General features: G+C 44.7%; 1 long non-coding RNA gene across 1 annotated transcript in view; it reads left to right on the forward strand.

Moving 5' to 3' along the window:
• LOC128345838 (uncharacterized) overlaps window positions 1-16789 on the forward strand; it is a 99478-nt gene extending 82689 nt beyond the window's left edge. The window contains exon 3 of the long non-coding RNA XR_008316665.1: window positions 16688-16789. This is a non-coding gene — a long non-coding RNA (uncharacterized LOC128345838). The remainder of the gene's footprint in view (window positions 1-16687) is intronic.
• Window positions 16790-20467: the final 3678 nt, after the last annotated feature.

Genomic DNA, 20467 nt, shown 5'->3' on the forward strand with positions numbered 1-20467 from the left:
AAAAATCCAACTTTTTGTGTCCATTTTGTGGGGCAACTTCGAACTCGCAGTAAAGCCTTGCAGAAAACTTGCTGTCTGGGAAAGCTCCTGTTAAGGTAGTGCAATCCCACCATTGGTATCTGTTTATAGACAAACTATGGATTGTAGATTAGAAGGAGGTTAGTCAAACAGGACAGCCTGTACAATGCAAACAGCCCACAGTAATTCAAGTAGCAAAATCAGTAGCTAATGTAAAATGAGAGATCAGTGCAAACACACCAATGCTCTGGCTGTGATCCAGAGTCCTTGCACAAATGGAAGGCATTTGCACTCTCACAAGCAGGGATTCCTGATTCATGCCAATTTTCCTACAAGCTCCAGCCCCCTTTCACTCCACACCATCACAGGAGGGATCCCTGATCCTCACAGGTGACTTTTCAGGGCCACTAGTGGTTGCAGCAGGAAGGAGGAGGCACAAAAGCCCCATTGTGCAAGCGACCTTTCCCTCACACACCTCTCTGGAGCCAAGCTTCTGTCTTTCACTGTCTGTTGTGCCCTAAGTAGATATGGGACATAAAAGCAGCCTACAAAATCCAATCTGATATCAAGTCATGCCCTGATTTCATAATGCTTAGAACTGAACTCTGTGTCCTGGGTCATCATTGCAGGTGCCCCGCTGAAGCCTGAAAGAAACTAGTGCAGATTGTGCAAGAACAATTATGGGATGCTTCTTCATAGTTCCCAGTCATGTCAATTGAGCTTCTGTCATTCATGTCAATTGAGGAGAATTTTTTTTCTGTTTCTGATCTCCTGACTGAGGTTGTGTTTACACCATACTGTGAAGCTGAGGATAGTGAAATAGAAAGTAAAAAATAATGAGGCTATTCACATGAGTGTGCAAAACCAGACTAAGGGAGCCCAGCCCGATTTTGCACGCTAGTGTGAATCACCAGGATCGGGCCAGATCCCGGTGGCTACATGGAGACAAACCCGCCAAAGTAGCCACCTAGTTAAATGAGGTTAAGGGAGCAAGTCCTCCCTTAACCTCATTTTCTTAATTGTGTGCAAGCAGCCTCAGCTCACACACTCGGGGGAGGGGATCCCAGTAATGAACCGTGCACTCATGCGATGCATTATTTGGACTCGGGGGGGGGAGGGCAACACGCTGAGGCGCATCCCAGCACCCCGATTCCGGAGCTGCCAGGCAAGCCGCAGGGGAAGCCGCCACTCATCTGGGCGGGTGATCCACCTACCCAGGGAAGGAAATGCAATAGTCTGCAGGGAAGTTCAGTTTAACCCTCCTTCCCCGCAGACAGCCCACGAGCTCTTCTCACTAATCGTGAGAAGAGCTCTAGAGGCTTTCTAGAATTTTAATGTTCTATATGCAATTCAGGCACAACATAATTAAAAACCAATTAAGCAAGTGAGGGGAAAGCTTCAAACCAGGTGTAAAATAGATGTGTCAGCTTTTGTCTTTGAAAGATTTGAAGAATTAATAATAGGGATAATGATAAAGTACTGGTTTTGACTTTTAAAGCCCTTAATGGTTTGGGCCCTGGATACCTGATTGACCGCCTGCTCCTAATGCACATAGGACATAGGGAGCTGCCATATACTGAGTCAGACCTTTGGTCCATCTCGCTCAGTATTGTCTACACAAACTGGCAGCGGTTTCTCCAAAGTTGCAGGCAGGAATCTCTCTCAGCCCTATCTTGGAGATGCCAGGGAAGGAACTTGGAACCTAGATGCTTTTCCCAGTGTGGCTCCATCCCCTGAGGGGAATATCTTACAGTGCTCACACTTCTAGTCTCCCTTTCATATGCAACCAGGGCAGACCCTGCTGAGCTAAAGGGACAAGTCATGCTTGCTACCACAAGACCAGCTTTCTTCAGGGGTTGCTGCCTGCTCAACAAGGTCATCTGAGGGGGCTCTGCTCTGGGTGCTGACAATGAGGGAGGCTCTGCTGTCATGCATGTGGGCTAGGGCCTTCTCTATTGTTGCCCCCAGACTCTAGAACAGTGATTCTCAAACTTGGGTCTTCAAGTGTTATTGGACTTCAACTCCCATAATCCCCAACCAAAGGCCACTGAGGCTGGGGATTATGGGAGTTGAAGTCCAATAACACCTGAGGACCCAAGTTTGAGAATCCCTGTTCTAGAATGCTCTGATTTACATGGTGGTAAAAATGGCACAAAGCTGAAGCTTTTGTTTCAGGTGCTGATATTTTGGAAGTCTGCTTCCATATGGGGGAAGGACCATGGCTCAGTGGGAAAGCACCTGCTTTACATGTGGCAAGTCCTAAGTCCAATCCTTGGCATTGCCAGGCAGAGGTGGGAAAGACCCCATCAGAAACCTGAAGCCACCTGCCAGTCAGTATAGATAATACTGAGGTAGATGGCTGAATACCTGGCTTAGTAAGAGGCAGCTTCATATTTTCATTCCAAGGGTCAGGTCAGGTAGTAGGAGATATTTTTGGAATCAAAATCAGACTGGTGCACTGCGAGCTTAGCTCTGTCCCTCAGGAACATGGGTCATGAGTTCCATCCATTTCATAAGACAACACCTTGTTCATTTCTCTAGTTTCCCCCCACTTCATATCCTGTTCAGCAGTTATTTTTTTCCATCCTTACCTGTTTTTTCCATTGTGCTTATTTTTATAATCCTATATTTTGCTTTGCTCTATATAGATCTTTTGTTTATACCAACCAGAAAAACAACTGAGTGGACAAAGCTGTTTTCCAGGTGCTTGTGTTAGAAAAGTCCACACCTGGAACACCAGTAGGCAGATTGTTTTTGTGATCTGATAAACACCAAAATGAGAAATGCTCCTTTTTGGACAGAGCTTGTTTGTTGAAATATTCAGTTCTGTTGATAGATCCCCTCTGCCATCTTGCCTGCTGCTCCCACTCAACCAAAAACTTTCACACATTCAGAGCAGTTAAGAGAGGTGCCCTGCTTACAGCAACGTGTTCCACAATATAGTCAAATGGGAAGAACACAGAATAGGGAGCCGCTAAATCAGAATTCATTCATGTTTACCAGAATAAAGGCCAGTAAATAAAATTATGGAGTGAAATGAACTGTGCTGAGTAGGTCAACTGGATTAGATTGATAACAACCTCCTATAAGTACACTCATTTTGCATTAAGAAAACATGTTATTTAATTTATAGCATTGCTTCTCAGTGCAATGCCCAGCTCACTGGTTGTACAATTGCTATTACAGCTTTTTTCTAGGAGGAGTGCTTGGAAAACTTATTTGCCTCAGGGCAAAATTCATCTCAGGGTGAAGAGGAGGGTGAATACAAAACTAGTAATCTACTTGCTTACTAAGCTGGGCTATGCACGTGGTCTAACATTCATTATTCTTGTCTATGGGTTGCTTCAAACATTTGAGAATCTAGGGATAAGCAAAATATTCACCTGTTTCCATTTTAGGGCTTTTGAGAGGGCCAACATGTTCCCTGAGAAGAACTCTTGATTGCCTTGTTTACTGCCTACTAATTTCTTGATTGGTGACGAAGCTGAGATCTTTTAAAAGTAGATTGGAGCCTAAGCTGTCAATCTTTTAAAATTAGATCATCTTTCTAAGCATAATGGCTGACGTCGGGAGCAAAAGGAGCCACATCCAGGAGTTAGCTGTTGCACAAACTGGTTGTGCAAAGTCTGGAGTTTGCTTTCAAGATCAGAGTTACTCAACTACAAGCCTGCTTGTGCATCTATGGCATGTCTCAGTTATACTTTTAATGGGAACTTCTGTGCAACAGCAATATAGTGCAGTTCTGTACTTACCCATTTTTAGTGCACCAAAGTCATCCTCTTGAGTTAGTGCAACTTAGTTCATTCTGTGTGCAGTTTGTTGCTTTGGATATTGACCAGCGATCCCAGCCAATCAGAAGTCATGTAGTGAACATGATGATGCCACAATGCTACATAGCAAATCAGATTTGCCTATGGCACAAATGAGAAGCCTCCATTCATCAAATTCCTCATTTCCATGAAGTGGGAAGTAGTTGGCAAGTCTGAAACTGAAACTGATGAAATTTGCCTCAACTTGGCCATCCAGAAGGAAAACAGGTGTCAAATGCTTTCCCAGACTACAAACCTGTTGCTTCTAGGGGAGTGCCACACTGTTTAGGACAGACATTTCCTATTATTGTAAGAGTGTTAGGTTTGCCATGAGTAACTCCATATTTTCTGAAGTAAACTAAATAAACTATTTATCCTCATCCAGTCCAATTCCAGTCACTCACTCTGGGATGAAACCACTACACCTGATTCAGATGGAAAGGGGAAGTTGAGCTGGGTGTTGTCTGCATATAAACTCCTCTTGACACAATTGACATATTAATTGGGATAGGACTACATGATTAAATCCCAGTGCAGATGATATGTTATCCAGGAACAATGAATGCATGCATGGGGAGAGGAGGGAGGGAATTGTTCTCACTGTCCTTGTTTTCCAAACTACCCACATTCATCAAGTCTTGTGCACAGAACCTGTGTGCATACAAGCTGCACACACAGAAGGCATGGAGAGCAGCTAAGCATCCTTCATTTTGGCAGGGTACAAATCATGTGTACAGATAGTGTGGTGGTAGCAGCGGCAGCAGGAAGAGAAATGTAGCTGGGTCAGATGCAGTAGAAGGGAAGAGGAGGAGGCGAGTCTCACGATCAGTGAGGCCCGCCGGAGGGGGTTCTGTGGGGAGAGTGAGCTTAGCCTGCTCTCCCCGCAGACGATCACTACTGCAGCCCTTGGCAGTCGAACTGGCTGCCCAAACGACTGCGGGCTCCATCACGGAGCTTGCAGGGGCTGTGGGGATTGGGGGCCGTGTGGCCCCCGGAAGTTCCAGGATGTCCTGCGCAAGTACACAGGGCATGCTGGAGAGACCCCCGAGCCGGGAGGTTGCTTGCAGCCTCCCGGCCAGGGGTTTCCTCATGTATTGCCGTGGTTCTCATGACCCAAAACCGAGAAAGAAGAATGCCCAGTCAGGATAGAAGAGTCATGTGCACTCCCAGTTGGTCATGTGTTTGCTAGTTAGGTAAAAGTGTGAGTTATTGGTAGCTGGGAGCTTGATAATATGATGACTTTTTGTCCACCCTCACTAAAATGCTGGGGACAGAATGTGAGTTGGCTATGCCTGTCCTACCGAGCTCCCAGCTCCCACACGATCACTCTGCCCTTCTCCTACCTTGATCTTTGCAAACACACAATTACCAACCAGAAGTGTTCATGGCTCTCCTACCCTGGCTGGGCCGTCCTCCAACCTTGTTTGGGGTCATGAGAACAGCCTTTATCAATCATAGGAGAGGGATTCCGCCCCCCCCCCCCCATATCTGCCAGCAAAGCAATGAAGCCCAATTACAGGAAGCCTTCATCACCCATTGCTCCAGCAAGTGTAGTTGGACCCTATCCATGGATAGGTCCTAGAAACCCGGACTTTTTCTTTGCAGTGTAAAAATAGGCTAAAATTTGCCTATTCATGGTTGCGAAGTGGTCGGAAATTACTTCCGGTGTCACTTCCAGCTGCCATTTTAGAGTACTAAGCCTTTTTGAGGCTCTTTTATTTAAAAATGCCCAAAATTCAGCTGATTTGGGAGTTTGGGGGGCATTTCTGGAGCCCTGCAGCCCTAGAGAGCAAGGTATTATGCAGTTCTACTCTTATTTCTTGCCTCCTTCCCACTTTTTAGGCATTTTAAGGCTCCCCTCCTTGGAACTTAACCCCCAATCACCATAGGTTTTGTTACTCATGGTTACCGTATACTCGCTAATTGGTGGGAATGGAAGCCCCACGAATAACAAGGGCCACCTTTAATCACATAAGTAATTTTCTTGCAGAATAAATTTATGTAAAGAAAGTCTCTTTTGGCAGATGTTTGCTTTTGAATTACTTGACCTTTATTTTTAAGAGCTAGATGAACAAGGAAGCAATTTTCCTGTGTGGCACTTCGAGGTAGAAGGTATGCTGAGATGAGATGATGTGCAAAATTAGTGCCACTCCCTTGAACTGTCAAGTGCCCTTGAGGGGGCAGAAGCCATTTAGTGGATTACCTGCTGTGAAACTGCGCCTGGAAACAAGGAGCTGTGCTTACAGCTAGCATGAAAATGAACTGATTCATAAGGAGAGACAGGACGTTTTTGAAGTATGTATAGCCTTCGATTAGCATTCAGTAGTCGTAGTCTAACATGAAGAGGGAAAGTGGATGTTTAAAGGACCACAAAATAAAGAACACCAGGGGCTTGGGGGTGGGTTTCTCGGTGAAGATACGGTGCCAAGGACTTTCTAAGCACATTTTAGCATCTTTTTAAAACTTTGTGGATTGGTGTGTGGAGAAATTATAAATAGAGTAGCTTCCCAAAGGAGGGTGAGTGGGCTGGGATTATGTGCAGAATTTTCAAATAAAATAAGCTGAGAATAAATGAGAAAATGTTCTAAGAATGGCCACAGCTACTAGCTGAATTAAATAAAGAAGCATACACTATTTGAATAACTTTTCCTTAGCCCATATGTGAACCGCAGGGATATTTGTTGGAAGGAGGAGAGATAAAAGCTATCCTCTCATTAATTCTTCTTCTCCTACAATCATCCGCTTCTGCTCTTTGTGGTTGCACATGGAATGACTGACAGCAAGGTTACTTGTAAATAAGCACCATACATTAAGACTCTGTTTTAAGCAGCAGATTAGTCCTCCCCATTTGTCTTGTGGTATCAAGCATGGCTTGTCCTCTTAGCTAAGCAGGGTTTGCCCTGGTTGCATCTGAATGGGAGACTTGATGTGTGAGCACTGTAAGATATTCCCCTCAGGGGATGGAGCCGCTCTGGGAAGAGCAGAAAGTTCCAAGTTCCCTCCCTGGCATCTCCAAGATAGGGCTGAGAGAGATTCCTGCCTGCAACCTTGGAGAAGCTGCTTCCAGTCTGTGTAGACAATACTGAGCTAGATGGGCCTATAGTCTGACTCAGTATATGGCAGCTTCCTATGTACTCAATGCTTGCGTGATTAATCTTGAGTAGGCCAACTGACAGGAGAAGATCCCAGCCTGCCATTTGTAATTTCATGCTGGAGCTTCCCGGCCAGTTTATCAATCCCAGTGAAGTACAGTCACAAGAGCTTGCCATTACCAGAACTGTTTTTGGATTACAACTCTAACCACAGTGTTAAAGGAGAGAAACATACCACCATGTTCTTAAGCAGGAACCAGAGCAGAGCTCATAACTTTGGCACACTACCTGTTGTTAGACTACAACTCCCATCACCCAACAACACTGTGACTTGAGATGGCCACTGTGACTGGAGATGAAGGGAGTTGTAATCCAACAACACCTGGAGGGCCAAAGTTGTGCAGTGCTAACCCTCAAACTGAAAGCCCAACTGTGTAGTCCTGCACAGTTCTCCCTGCACCAGGCCAGGAACTGTGCAGGACCAGAACTTTATGATCACGTCTTACTTTCTTTATATTCAAATAATATAATTAACATGACAGCGCGTATTAAGAGTGACTCTTCAAAGGGAGTCTTAACGTCGTCGATGTCTCTATCAACTATATACACAAAAGTCTTTTTTTTTTTAAGATTCAATGGTGTTGTAAAAGTGACATGATCTGTAGATGAAGTTTTTGGGAGGGCCTCACTAGTCTTCCTGAGTGTGTCTCACTTCCCTGGCTTCTCCTGAGAGATCACTGTGCAGCAGGTCTCTCTCTCGTAGGCAGGCTTTACTGTCATTGACTTTCCATTTGGTGCAGTGGGAACTTCTGCAAGTAAACCCTATTCCTTCAGAGCAGGGGTGGGCAAACATGGCCCTCCAGCTGTTGTAGAACTACAACTTCCATCATTCCCAGTCACAATAAACTGTGGCCTGGAATGATGGGAGTTGTAGATCAACAACATCTGGAGGGCCAAGTTTGCCCACCCTTGCCACAGAGTAATCCATCAGGCTCCTTAACAGAGTAAGATCTTGGAGTTCCTGTCCTTTTCTGTACAATTCCAAATATCTGACACTCTTTGACCAATTCTTCTTTTCCTGCGCTGGCCATTGATATTTTGTTGTTGTCTGGCTTTTATCTCCTCATCCTTCTGTTGGAGATTAATTGCACAGTTTCTGATTATTAGAAGCATATTGGCAATAGCTATTGATATGCAGAGTTTTTAGCTTGACCAAACTTTTGCACTGGCTTGATTAGCAGATATAAGATGGTAGGCTGTTGTTTTGCTGTTTTTGTTTGGAGATGTTTTGCTCTTGTGCTGAGAAGTGGTAAACAGGTAGTGAAGCAATACTGGTGGAATTTCAACTTGGTGGCAGAAAAACAGAAAACAAGTAACAGTAGGCATACTATAGATTGAACAGGGGCGGAGCACCATTGTGTGAATGGGTTCAAAGAATGCAGGCCACCAATAGGAAAGGCTGCCAAAGCCTGCAGGGGGGCATGACTTGGGCTCCGGAGAGCCCCAAGCAAGCTCTCCCCTGCCAACACCCAGGCTTCGAAGAGCTCTGAGCAAGCTCTCCCCCGTTCATTTCAGGCAGCGTTTGCTGCCTGGCAGCCTTTATTTCCCTTTCTTTCCCTCCAGCAAGGGAGAGAAGGAGAAAGAGAAATAAATGCTATTAGACGCAAGTGCTGTCTGAAATGGATGGAGGAGAGTTCGCTCGGGCTATCCCAAGCCCAGGCCATGCCCCCTTTGTGCATGATGTCACGTACACAGGGGCATGGCCCAGGATCTGGAGAGCCTGAGCGAGTTCTCTGCATTCCATTTCAGGCAGCACTTGCTGCCTGACAGCATTTATTTCTCTTTTTCTCCCTTGCTCAAGTCTTGTTCCATGGCTGTGCACATTGCTGTACAACTTGCAGCCCTACTTTTCTTTGTTGCAGTCCTGCAGCTTGCTTCCCAAGGTCAACATCTCCTGTCAGTGGGTAGGATGTTTTGGCATCACAGCACCACCATATTTTCAAACCATACTTCTTTGGCTTGCTTGGCATTAGTTGCCAGAAGAGACAGTATGTCAGAAACCTAACAGCTGCTCATCAACTGCTGGTCAGACCCAGGAATTGAGCTGTGCTGCAGATCCCACACAAACAAGTGATTTAAAATAATTTTTTAACCTTTCCCCAAACCTCCCATAGGATCCTGCTTGGAAAAGTCCTTTCCATCCAGAAAGTAAGTCTATACCCCAAAAGGGTTGCAGCTGGCTGACCTAGGCAGTACTTTCCCCATGTTTTAATTGACCATGAGTAAGAGTTGCTCATATTCATTCATTCATTCGATTTCTATACCGCCCTTCTAAAACTGCTCAGGGCAGTTTACACAGAGAAATAATAAATAAATAAATGGATCCCTGTCCCCAAAGGGCTCACAATCTAAAAAGAAACATAAGATAGACACCAGCTTTCAAAAGTCACTGGAAGTACTGTGTTGGGGGTGGATAGGGCCAGTTACTCTCCCCCTGCTAAATAAAGAGAATCACCGTGTCCTAGCAAGTAGATTCAATAAAACATTGTAGGAAAGTAATGTTCCTCTTCAGGAAGAACCTTTGGGTAAAGTACATGTTATATACAGATGCATATAACAAAATCCCAGTGTTTTTTCAAAAATGAAAAGCAGCTGCAGGAGGCTATAATTTTGAATAGAGAAGTAGCTGGGGGAGGGGCAGCTTAACGTTTTTTTCACTGGATGGTTTCATGTAAAAAAATTGCCCTCATTCTCTTCCCACCCCACCACTCCTCATGGTTCCAGATACATATTGGTCCTCCACTAAAAGGGACAGCATTTAATGAATAGAGCTTCCATTGAAAGGGATGAAAAGGGGCAGAAATGGTGCTTTGTGGATGCAGGACAGGTCTTCATCAGGTTGGAATCCCCAAATACGAACCAGAGACTGGGGACTCTTGGTCCTGTTCTAAAAACTCCATCTTTAAGGTGTGAACATAGAAATGTCATAATAGAGCCAACATTCACGAGACAGCAATTCCCTTTACGTGTCAAACTTGGCACTCCTAATCTGTAGACAGAAGCATTTGTAGATTCCATGCTAGTAAAAACCCTGCTGATTGTTTGCTGGGCTACAAAGTTAACAGCTAACTGCTCAGGCAGAACCTTGCAGCTCTGTGGAAGTTAATGGGGGTTGTGTGGATTTAATAGTCCAGAATTTGTTCCTTGCTTAAGTAGATAAAGACATCTCTTCCTTGATTGCAGAAGGCAATTTTTATAAACCTGTCAACCTTATCTTAGGTCATAAATATAACCTTTTACAATTTCCTCTGTGGCTTCCAAATCCCCTTCACATGTGAATCTGATATGCTGTTCCATTTGGAAGGTTAACAGTTCCCCAATTCCCTTCACATTGCAGCTAGCTGTGCTAAAATGGGTGTGTGTGTGTGTCTTATACAACCAGAGATCATGTCGTGAGCTATATATGAATGCTCATATTTTCAGACACTTCCATTTCCTCCTGCCATCTGTGTCCTTATTTTCTTTCCCCCTTTTTAATGATACATCAGCAGTTTCATTTTATTACCCTAACTCAAAACTCCACAGAAGAATATTTAGTGTTGCAGCAATTTCATGTGCAGGCTGTGTCTAAAAGCAGAATGTCTTATGACTTCAGATAAAAGGTAAGCAGAGCTGAGTCATAATTCAGTAATGGGAGAAAGTTTCCTTACTTACAAGCATTTAAGTTCATAAGGATGTGAGGCCAAAAATAACTGAAATTATATTAATTTCACCCGCATTAAGATGTGCAGTTGCATGCAGAGGGCTTCTCTGTTGCAAGTGTAATAAAGAAGAGATTTCAGTAGGGATTATCTCTGTTAGAGCAGAGAGCTATGGAATTCAGCTCACTGAAAAGCCAGCAGTATATTTGATGTGATTTCATTACACGAGTGCGCTTGCTCAATTTTGTTCATAAAGCTGACCACACTTTACAGCATTGTTTCAGTGCTCAGAAATCAGTGCATTGTATGCTAGGTACAGCAGAGATTCTCAAATGTGGGTGTCTAGATGTTGTTGGACTTTAACTCTCATAATCCCCAGCCCCAACAACATCAGGGGACCCAAGTTTGAGAACCCCTGAGGTACAAGGAGAACTGGAGCATGCCAGCCAACCATGTTCCCCCTTCAACAGCACTCATCATGTGCTCCGCAGCCAAGCCTCTTGCTCTCCCTGTGTTCAATTTTTGTCTGCAGAGGAAAGTGCTGAACTCAGGGAGAGTTCTTCACTGCAATTTAGAATGCTGGGCAGCCAGCATTCTGAATCATCCATCTATCTATATATTTCTCTAAGGCATACCCATCACTAATTCCATGTGTGGCAGCTCTCGCGGGATTTCGCAAGCGAGGGGAAGGGGACAGGAAGGCAAGTGGCAAGCGAGAGGAAGTGGTGGCCAGGCCGTCTGTCAGGGGAGAGCAAACTGGGGCTGAAGGGAGGTGGGGGGAGAATGACCAGGGGCTGAAGGGAGGGGGGAGAATGAACTGGGGCTGAAGGGGGGGGAGAATAGCTGAAGGGATGGCGGGGAGAGACAGGGAAAACTAGAGGCGCAGATCCTCTGCACCAGGTCAGCTAGTTGGGAAGAAACCTTCCAGGATTCAGCACTAACCAAAGCAGATATTCTGAGCATAGAGGGCTGGTTCTTATGACTGACAGCTGGGTAGAAGGAGCGTCCAGCCAGGCTCTGAGCCCTGTGCATGCTCCTGAGAAACGGGTGTGTATTGGCAAAAATTGTGGTAGGAGGAGGGAGAACTGCGTGTGATTTGGGTAGGAGGACAGCAGCCAACCTGCATTGTGTACTGTAGCGAGGGTGGAGGAAAAGCACACCCCGCACCATCCTACCCAGCTTGCGGCTAGTGCGCGATCACGTCTCCCTCCTCCTACCTCAATTTTGCTGACATACAGTTGTTTCTCAGGAGTGTGCATGGGGCTTGGAGCCTGGCTGGATGTCCCTCCTATCCGGCTGTCAATCATGAGAATCAGTCCAGGGAATGCTGGGAACATGATGATGCTGAATCAGTGCTGAGTGGCATGGCTAGCTGGCATGCTCCTGTTTGCCCTGGACATGGGAACACCGTACCTAGTTTCTGAATGCCTGAACAGGGCTTTGGTCACGGTATATGTGTGTATGTGGTGTGTGTGTACACATATGAATAATGTATATCATACATACATACACTTTCCTTCAGGGCAAACTCACCCGTTCTCGTATTGAATTGCTATTTATTAAGCTGGTGCCTACAAAATGGCATATTTTATTTCAAAAAGCTGTCTGTGAGACAGAATGTATGCTGCCTTCACAGACCCACTGTTTTTTCACAAACTCACAAGGCTTTCCATCAGGACAGGTGCTCAGACCTGCATGAGGTTCAAGGCAAACCCCTGTTTAACCAAACAGGTCTATTTATACAACAGGAGTAACTGAGAACAAGTGTGAATCAAAAGTGCTTGCATATGTGAACACTTCCACTCTTACTGACTTTGTTTTAAATATATGTATAATATAATAGGTAAACACCTATAATATAATATGTACCTTTAATAATCTCTTTGTAACCTGCAATCCTACCCACCCCTCTCCCAGACCATCCCTAAACTCACCATCCTTAACTAGCCAATCCTGCTGCCTTTTTCAGCCTAACATTTCACCTTCCAGCATCACCCCACCCCGCTTACTTCAGCATTCTGTCCCTGAAACAATTTCCCCCTCCAGAAATACTCGCATACGGTTTATTTCACCACAAATGGGAGCTTCCATTCCTAGGCAAATAACAACCAGAGCAGGGCCTTGCTTGCAGGGTGGAGGGGAGAGTTAATGTCCCTTTCCCCCATTGCAGTCTTGATCTGTGTCTATTCTTGGCCTTAAGTAAAATTGTGCTGTCAAGTCCGTGCTGACTCCTGGCAACCACAGAGCCATGTGGTTTTCTTTGGTAGAATACAGGAGGGGTTTACCATTGCCATCTACTGCGCTATGGGATGAGAGAGAAGAGCTGTATGAGAGAAGAGAGCTGGTCTTGTGGTAGCAAGCATGACTTGTCCCCTTAGCTAAGCAGGGTCCGCCCTGGTTGCATATGAATGGAAGACTAGAAGTGTGAGCTTCTTCTCGGGGATGGAGCCACTTTGGGAAGAGCAAAAGGTTTCAAGTTCTCCCCCTGGCTTCTCCAAGATAGGGCTGAGAGAGCCTCCTGCCTGCAACCTTGGAGAAGCTGCTGCCAGTCTGTGTAAATAATACTGAGCTAGATGGACCTATGGTCTGACTCAGTATATGGCAGCTTCCTATGTTCCTATGAGATGATGCCTTTCAGCATCTTCTTATATCGCTGCTGCCTGATATAAACATTTCTCATAGTCTGGGAAACATACCAGCGGAGATTCAAACTGGCAACCTCTGGCTTGCTAGTCAAGTCATTTCCCCACTGCGTCATTAGGTGGCTCCTATTCTGATGCTTTTTTCCTCACCCCCCTGGAGGCCTCTGTACTCAAGAGAAATGTAGGAAAAGCGTTGTCCTGGATATGAAATGTCCAAGAATTTGAGTGGGAAGATTGCTTTAACTATTTTTACCCATTTTTCTGGTGCTTCTCTTTAGGCATTGTAGCTCCATGGTGTCAATATTTAAAAGCCCCAAATTCTTACTCTTTTGCTGACTGCAGATTGGGTAGATCAACTCTCTCTATATGGTTCAGTAAATGCCCCTCCCCCCTCATTTCCTGAGTTAGCAAGGGTGGTAATGGGCTTCTGGATTTAGCTGTGAAGTATATGGACAGAGAGAGCCTCATTTTCTTTAGTGCATTGTTGGGGTCCCACTTCTGTTCTCTCCAAGGAATGTGACAACTGTCATCAGACCCCAATCTGGTATCTATTTAGAAAAGAAAAGATGAGATACACAAGAGTTAGGCACTCAGTATAGTTTCATCTAGTTTGATCCTTACTGTATTCAGTATCAGGAAATATTAAACAGGGTTGGATGGAAAAGCCCAATTCAGACATTATGCTGTTCAAGTGTACAGATATCTGTACACTCGTGCATGTGTTTTTGTGAATGAGTGTACCTGTGTTCATTTTAAAAGTGAACCTGGATACAGGCTGTATGGTACAGATAGGAAGTGTACTTCTGTACCTGTACCTCTGTTTCCCTGTGTAGTGATCAGTCACTTCTCCCCTAAAAAGTTAACTGGAAGTGAACCCTGTCCTGACAGACAGGCTGGTGAACTCCAGAATGCAGCCAATCAGCATACAAAGTGGGTGAGACCTAGAGTGCCATTGGAAGGAAGAGAAGAGTTTCTTTGTGAGAAGAAGCTAGGCTGGAGGTGATAGAAGCATGGGAGGAAAGGCTTAGTGAGGAGCAATGGAGTTTTTTGCTCCCTCATGGTCAAAAGCTAGCCTGGAGATTTCTGTCATGGAATGACCTCTGCAGCTCCTTGAAAGAGAGGAGGGCAGGAAGCTTGAATTATAATCCAGGATTTGGTGAGTTCAAGAAAAAGGAAGCCAGGACTTTGGCTTCTGGAAGTTTAGTCTAGGGAAAGTTTGTTTAGTCAGATTTTGTTAAACTTTCTGTTTTCTTTTGTGTGCACTTGGTATACCACTGATACTGGTCTATTATTGTTTATCTGCAACATAACTAAACTAAGAAACACTAGCTTTCACCCTTCCAGCCAGGGCGTTGTAAAAGACCTGGTACATTTTAATTGTGCTTTTGTATTTTCCAACATACCTGTTCCTTGCAACTGGGTAACCACAATTTTTAAAGCGTGCCACCCCAACTTCATCTGGGGTGCTTTTTGAAGTATTCTTGTAACCTACTGAGTATTTTTACCAGTAACTAAAAGCTAGGAAAGCCTCAGATGGAAGCAGTCCGTGGCATATGAATAAAACTTTTTCTTTTTTGTTCTTTTCTTTTACAAGCCTCATCCAAGTGGATTTTAAACTCAGCAGGAAGTGGGGGCAAAGGGGGGCTTTTTCTCTGAAGCAAAACACACCTCAGAAGCTCAGCAGCTATTAGTTTCCCCCCACGTGTGGACTTGCACGTGGAAGGTTTTTTTTGTACTTTTCAAATAGTAAAAGAAAGAGAGTTTTCCCTGGGATTTCCACCCCAAGCCTAGGGAGGGTCAAGCTCTGTAACAGAGAGGGGTGGTAGTGGCAGCCATTTTTGAACCTACGCAAAATACAGGAAAGAAAGGAAAAGCCTTGCTCAGAAAGCATAGAGGGGATGATTTAGCATTTTTCTCCCCCTCATGTGGGCTTGCTCTGAGACAAAGGCTTTAATCCACTACACCTTGCTAACTGCTATCACCTTTTAAAAGTGGCAATTCTCTTTATTTAACAGGGGAGAGCAACTGGCTCTATCCATCTCCAGCACAGCATCCCTCCAGTGGCTGTTGCTGGTGTCTATCTTATGTTTCTTTTTTAGATTGTGAGCCCTTTGGGGACAGGGAGCCATCTTATTTATTTATTTATATCTATCTAAATAGGTTTGGGAACTTTTGTTGAAAAGCAGTATATAATATTTCTCTCTCTCTCTCTCTCTCTATATATATATATATATAAACATACATGTGAATGGCTATACTGTGCACAGATCTGTACCTGTGCACACTGTACAATCATTGTTCTAGTGTTGAACATAATGTGTGAATGGGCCTAAATACTTTCTTTAAGTCTTTGGAAGTTCTCCCTTAAGGCTAATCATGCTCTAGATGTGTGTGTCTCTCCCAGCCATGCACAGATTTCTTTGGTTTGGGCTGTTCAGTGGTAGAGAAGACAATAAGGTCATTCACACAGCCATTTGTGTTGGGGCTAGAGAGGGCTGGGGAAAGGCAGGACACTACCTATCTTCCTCCACACAATCCTCATCATCCCCAGGCCCCGCCACACTGCACACCCACTTGACTCACCCACTTGACTGACTTGTAAGTAATCCCAGAGCAGCGAGCGGGTTGGGGAAAGCAGGCTGCATCCTCCTGTATCCCAAAATGCACCGTGAGAGGAGTGCAGTGCATTGAGAGATTCCCACTGCTGGGCCTCTCTTTCGCCCTGACTCTATGGAAGAGCTTCCACACAAATGAGCAGTGAGGTAGGAGGCACCCTCACGTGTCCTCCTCCCTCACTTTAAGCTATGGTTTAAAACCTGGGCTACCCATCAATGGAGCCCACAGTCTACTCTGGGCATTCACCTGAATATGGAACTGAGCCGCTCTTTCCTCTAATTGATATTCAGAGTTCTGGATGCTCATTTGGGGTCTGAGAAGTAGGTAGGTAGTGTCTTAAACCTGTCAGGCTAATCTTGAGCTATGTATCAGCCGACAGAGTGTGAAGCAGAGACAGGGTCCAAAGGAGACTGTTAGAGCCAAGCATTCAGCAAATTCCAAAAACCAAAGCCAGTCCGAGTCGTCGCCATATGCAGTCAGTCAAACCAAGTCCAAGTCGAAATCCACAAGCAGGGTACCAATGATCCAAAGTAAAAAGCACAGTGAAAACAAACAGGAACACAGCTGGGTCGCTCACCAAAGCCCAATGTTGTTACCAGCAATATGAGTGAGGTGAAACCGTCTTAAATAGGCTGAAGCCAGGTGCTCTCAGTCCTGGGTCTCTGAGTCAGTAGTTCTTCTTGTTAGTTGAGCCATTCTGCGCGTGCGTCTCATCTCCTCCTGTCTCTTTGACTGACGCCGTTCTATAGCTGAGATTGGCTGTGCTTCTCCCGGAGTAGCTAACGTACTAGGCTCTGTTTCTATTTCAGCCTCCCGTGCGTCGGTCCTGCTTGCCTCTGCAACTTCTTGCCTTTGAGATTGCTGCACTCCCTCCTCCTCCACTGTCACAGCACCTATTTCTTCCTCATCCTTGGTGTCAGATAGCATGCCCATGACAGGTAGGTAGGGAGCTCCTTTTCTTCTTATCTTCCTAGGAACATAGGAGTTTGCCTTATACCAAGTCAGACCATTGGTCCATCAAGTTCAGTATTGTCTACATTGAATAGCAGTGGCTCTGCAAAGTTCCATGCAGGAGTCTTTCTCACCTAGAGATGCCAGGGATTTAACCTGGGACCTTCTGCATGCAAAGCAGATGCTCTACCATTGAGCTATGGCCCTGGAATCCTAGGATCCCAGCACTTGAAACTTTCTCCTCTGACTCACACTTTTGGATCTTAAGCAATAGGCCATTGATTTTGTACATCAGCATCATCTTGAGCAATAAAAGAAGCATAAATATTGATGTCTTACGTTTTGCTGCAATGGCCATTTTAGATGTCAGACAATTCCTGAGCTACTCACTCCAAAAAGTGAGTGATGTCATACTTAAAGAGTGGAATTATAGCCTCTCTGTATGCTAAATAAAGCTGTTATGGGCCCTTACTATGAGCCTTTGTTTTGAATCTCAGGTCCCTGGTGTTTTTGCCATTTATTTCATACAAACATTTGCAAGTGTTTCCAAAATGCTTCTAATGCCCTCAGAATGGCATAAAGGCCTGCTTTTCTTTCCGTTACCTATTGGAAAGCTTGACTGGGAACATTCAGCAACAGCTGGATTGCTCGTTAATCAGCAGCAAATTTGCTGAAAATGGCTAGAACTGTTTGTCTGCTTAAGCATACAGTATGTGTGAAACGTGACATACCCTGCAGAACCTTGCAAGGGAAACCTTGGAACGCAGACATCACCAATTAGGGATCTCCAAACTGTGGAATGTGGAAGAAAGATGTATAGCACTATAGTTTGTCAGATGCTGTCTGTTAAGGCTAAGTATGGAATGTATGAAATTGAAAGCTGTGAATCTGCTCCCTTGCTGTCACTGGAATGGCTGGCCTCCTGTTGACATGATACATTCAATCAGGTACCAGTAGGACGAGCTTCATATAGGTGGACCTCATTATATGCAGTACCACGCTATTCTCAGTTCTGCATACCTGCAGTCTGAAAATAGGCACCCAACCTTGGCACACGAGGATACAGGAAGGGTTAATACTAACGCATCAACGGTTCCTTGGTAGTTGGGAGTGAGCTCCGAGGTCATTTCCAGCCACCATGTTGTTTAAAGGAGCCATTTTGTGGCTCTTCGGTTGGGAAAAAAAGATTTCCCCCATGGGTTTTCACAGAAAATTGGCCAAATTGACAGTTTGGAGGGGCATTGCTGGAGAGATGGAGACCTGCAGAGCACGATATGGAACTTTCCATATTTTTTTTGCTTTTTTTGACTTTTCTTTCCAATGCAGGAACCTAATCCCCCGATTTCCATTGCTCCAATGCCTTGTCGTCAGCAGTTTCATTACCCGCGGAAATCTGCGGAAACGGAACCCCCACGGATAATGGGGCACACCTGTGTACATTATTTCAATGAAGGGAAGAGAAAACGTATGTACTGGGTCCTTGGTGCACAGCAAGATGATGCGATTTGCAATCTAATTCAACACATGTGCACTCAGAAGCAAGTCAGTCCTAGTAAGTCTGCACTTAAATTTGAGAGTAATTCCATAGAACTCAATGGGACTTACTTCTGAACTTGGGCTGTTAGGCTATAATCTTCTTCATGCTTACCCAAGATCAGGATTGCTGGGTTGCAACCTGGAGATGTCTGCCTTTAAATATGTTGCTGAATCAGGCAATGAATCAGCCATGACTTCTCATATGTGAGGATGGTCCTTTTGCTTTCCCCACTCCTTGCGATTATGAACTGTACTCTAGGTCTGCTGCATAGCAGGAGGGATAGACAAATAGACCTCAGTGGAGACCTCAGCTCAGCCCAGAACATCACACACTGCACTCTCTGCAATTTCTTTACAAGTAAGCATGCGTACGCTCATGCTGCAGGACAGAACATAGATAGGTTGATTATGAGAGGAGAGCTGGTCTTGTGGTAGCAAGCATGAATTGTCCCCTTTGCTATGCTGGGTCCACCTTGGTTTGCATTTGAATGGGAGACATGTGTGAGCACTGTAAGATATTGCCTTCAGGGGTTGGGGCCGCTCTGGGAAGAGCATAAGAACATAAGAAGTTGCCTTATACTGAGTCAGACCATTGGTCTATCTAGCTCAGTATTGTCTACACAGACTGGCAGCGGTTTCATCAAGTTTATAGGTGAAAGTTTCTCTCAGCCCTATCTTGGAGATGCCAGGGAGGGGACTTGGAACTTTCTGCATGCAAGTATGCAGATACTCTTCCCAGAGCAGCCTCACCCACAAGGGTATCTTGCAGTGCTCACACATATAGTCTCCCATTCAATGCAAACCAAGGCAGACCCTGCTTACCAAAGGGGACAATTCATGCTTGCTACCTACCAGAAGACCAGCTCTCCTCCCAAAGTATGTTGAAGTATTACAGTTAAGCAGATGTCTGCCTATACATCTAGTCAGCTGGTTAAAAGCCAAAACAGTTACATTAGCTAAGGCTGCAATCCTTGTATGCTGCTGGCGTGCAGAAGGTTCCAAGTTCCAAGACAGGGCTGAGAGAGACTCCTCCTGCCTGCAGCCTTGGAGAAGCCACTGCCAGTCTGTATGGACAATACTGAACTAGATGGACCAATAGTCTGACTCCGTATGAGGCAGCTTCCTATGTTCCTAAGGCTTTTTTGTTTGCCAGTAAAAGTACCTTAGACATTTATTGAGTCACGTGTGAATATGTGAATGAGCTCTATGCATTCCTGGATGTGCAGAAATCTAGTTTTTAATTTGACTGAGAATTTGCAAAAGGACGGATGCACAAGTGCACATCAGCTGTCATGAAGTTTTGGTATCAACTGTGTTGGAATCAGTGGAACATTTAAATATTACGTCTAGGCTCAGAATGTTTACCGGCTGAATGTGTGTAATTAGCTAGGACAGCTTTGGACATGCTTTGATCATACTTAGACTGCAGATTCTAGGAGAGCCTCCCACTCACCAAAATCGGCATAAATAATGCTAGTTTATTAAATACTATAGCATCTATAAATTCTATATAGTATATTTCTTCTTTTAAAAGTAAGTGGCACACTTATTTTAAATGCAGTAGCTATGCAGGATCACCATTTGGTCTGAGACCATGGTGTGGAGCTAGGAGATATTTAAGCTTTTGCTTCTGCACTGTTTCCTCACCAAAAATAATTCCTCTGAAGTGGCTCTGACTCCAAAAGTGCCATTTGCTACAAGGGCACTTTTAGAGTTAAAAGAGCTGGGGATAGGGAACTGATGTATAAGTAAAAGGTTAAATAGGTTAACTGATTTATTTATTTATTTATTTATTTATTTGATTTCTATACTGCCCTTCCAAAAATGGCTCAAGGCGGTTTACACAGAGAAATAACAAATAAATAAGATAAATAAAATGGATCCCTGTCCCCAAAGGGCTCACAATCTAAAAAGAAACATTACATAGACACCAGCAACAGTCACTGGAAGTACTGTGCTGGGGGTGGATAGGACTAGTTACTCTCCCCCTGCTAAATAAAGAGAATCACCACGGTAAGAGGTGCCTCTTTGCCAGGTTAGCAGGGGTATGATGATTTAACGTTGTGTGTAGTTTGGCCCATAATTCTCGACACAGATTTTGT

Source organism: Hemicordylus capensis, chromosome 2 (assembly GCF_027244095.1).
Source record: "Hemicordylus capensis ecotype Gifberg chromosome 2, rHemCap1.1.pri, whole genome shotgun sequence".
NCBI lineage: Eukaryota > Metazoa > Chordata > Lepidosauria > Squamata > Cordylidae > Hemicordylus > Hemicordylus capensis.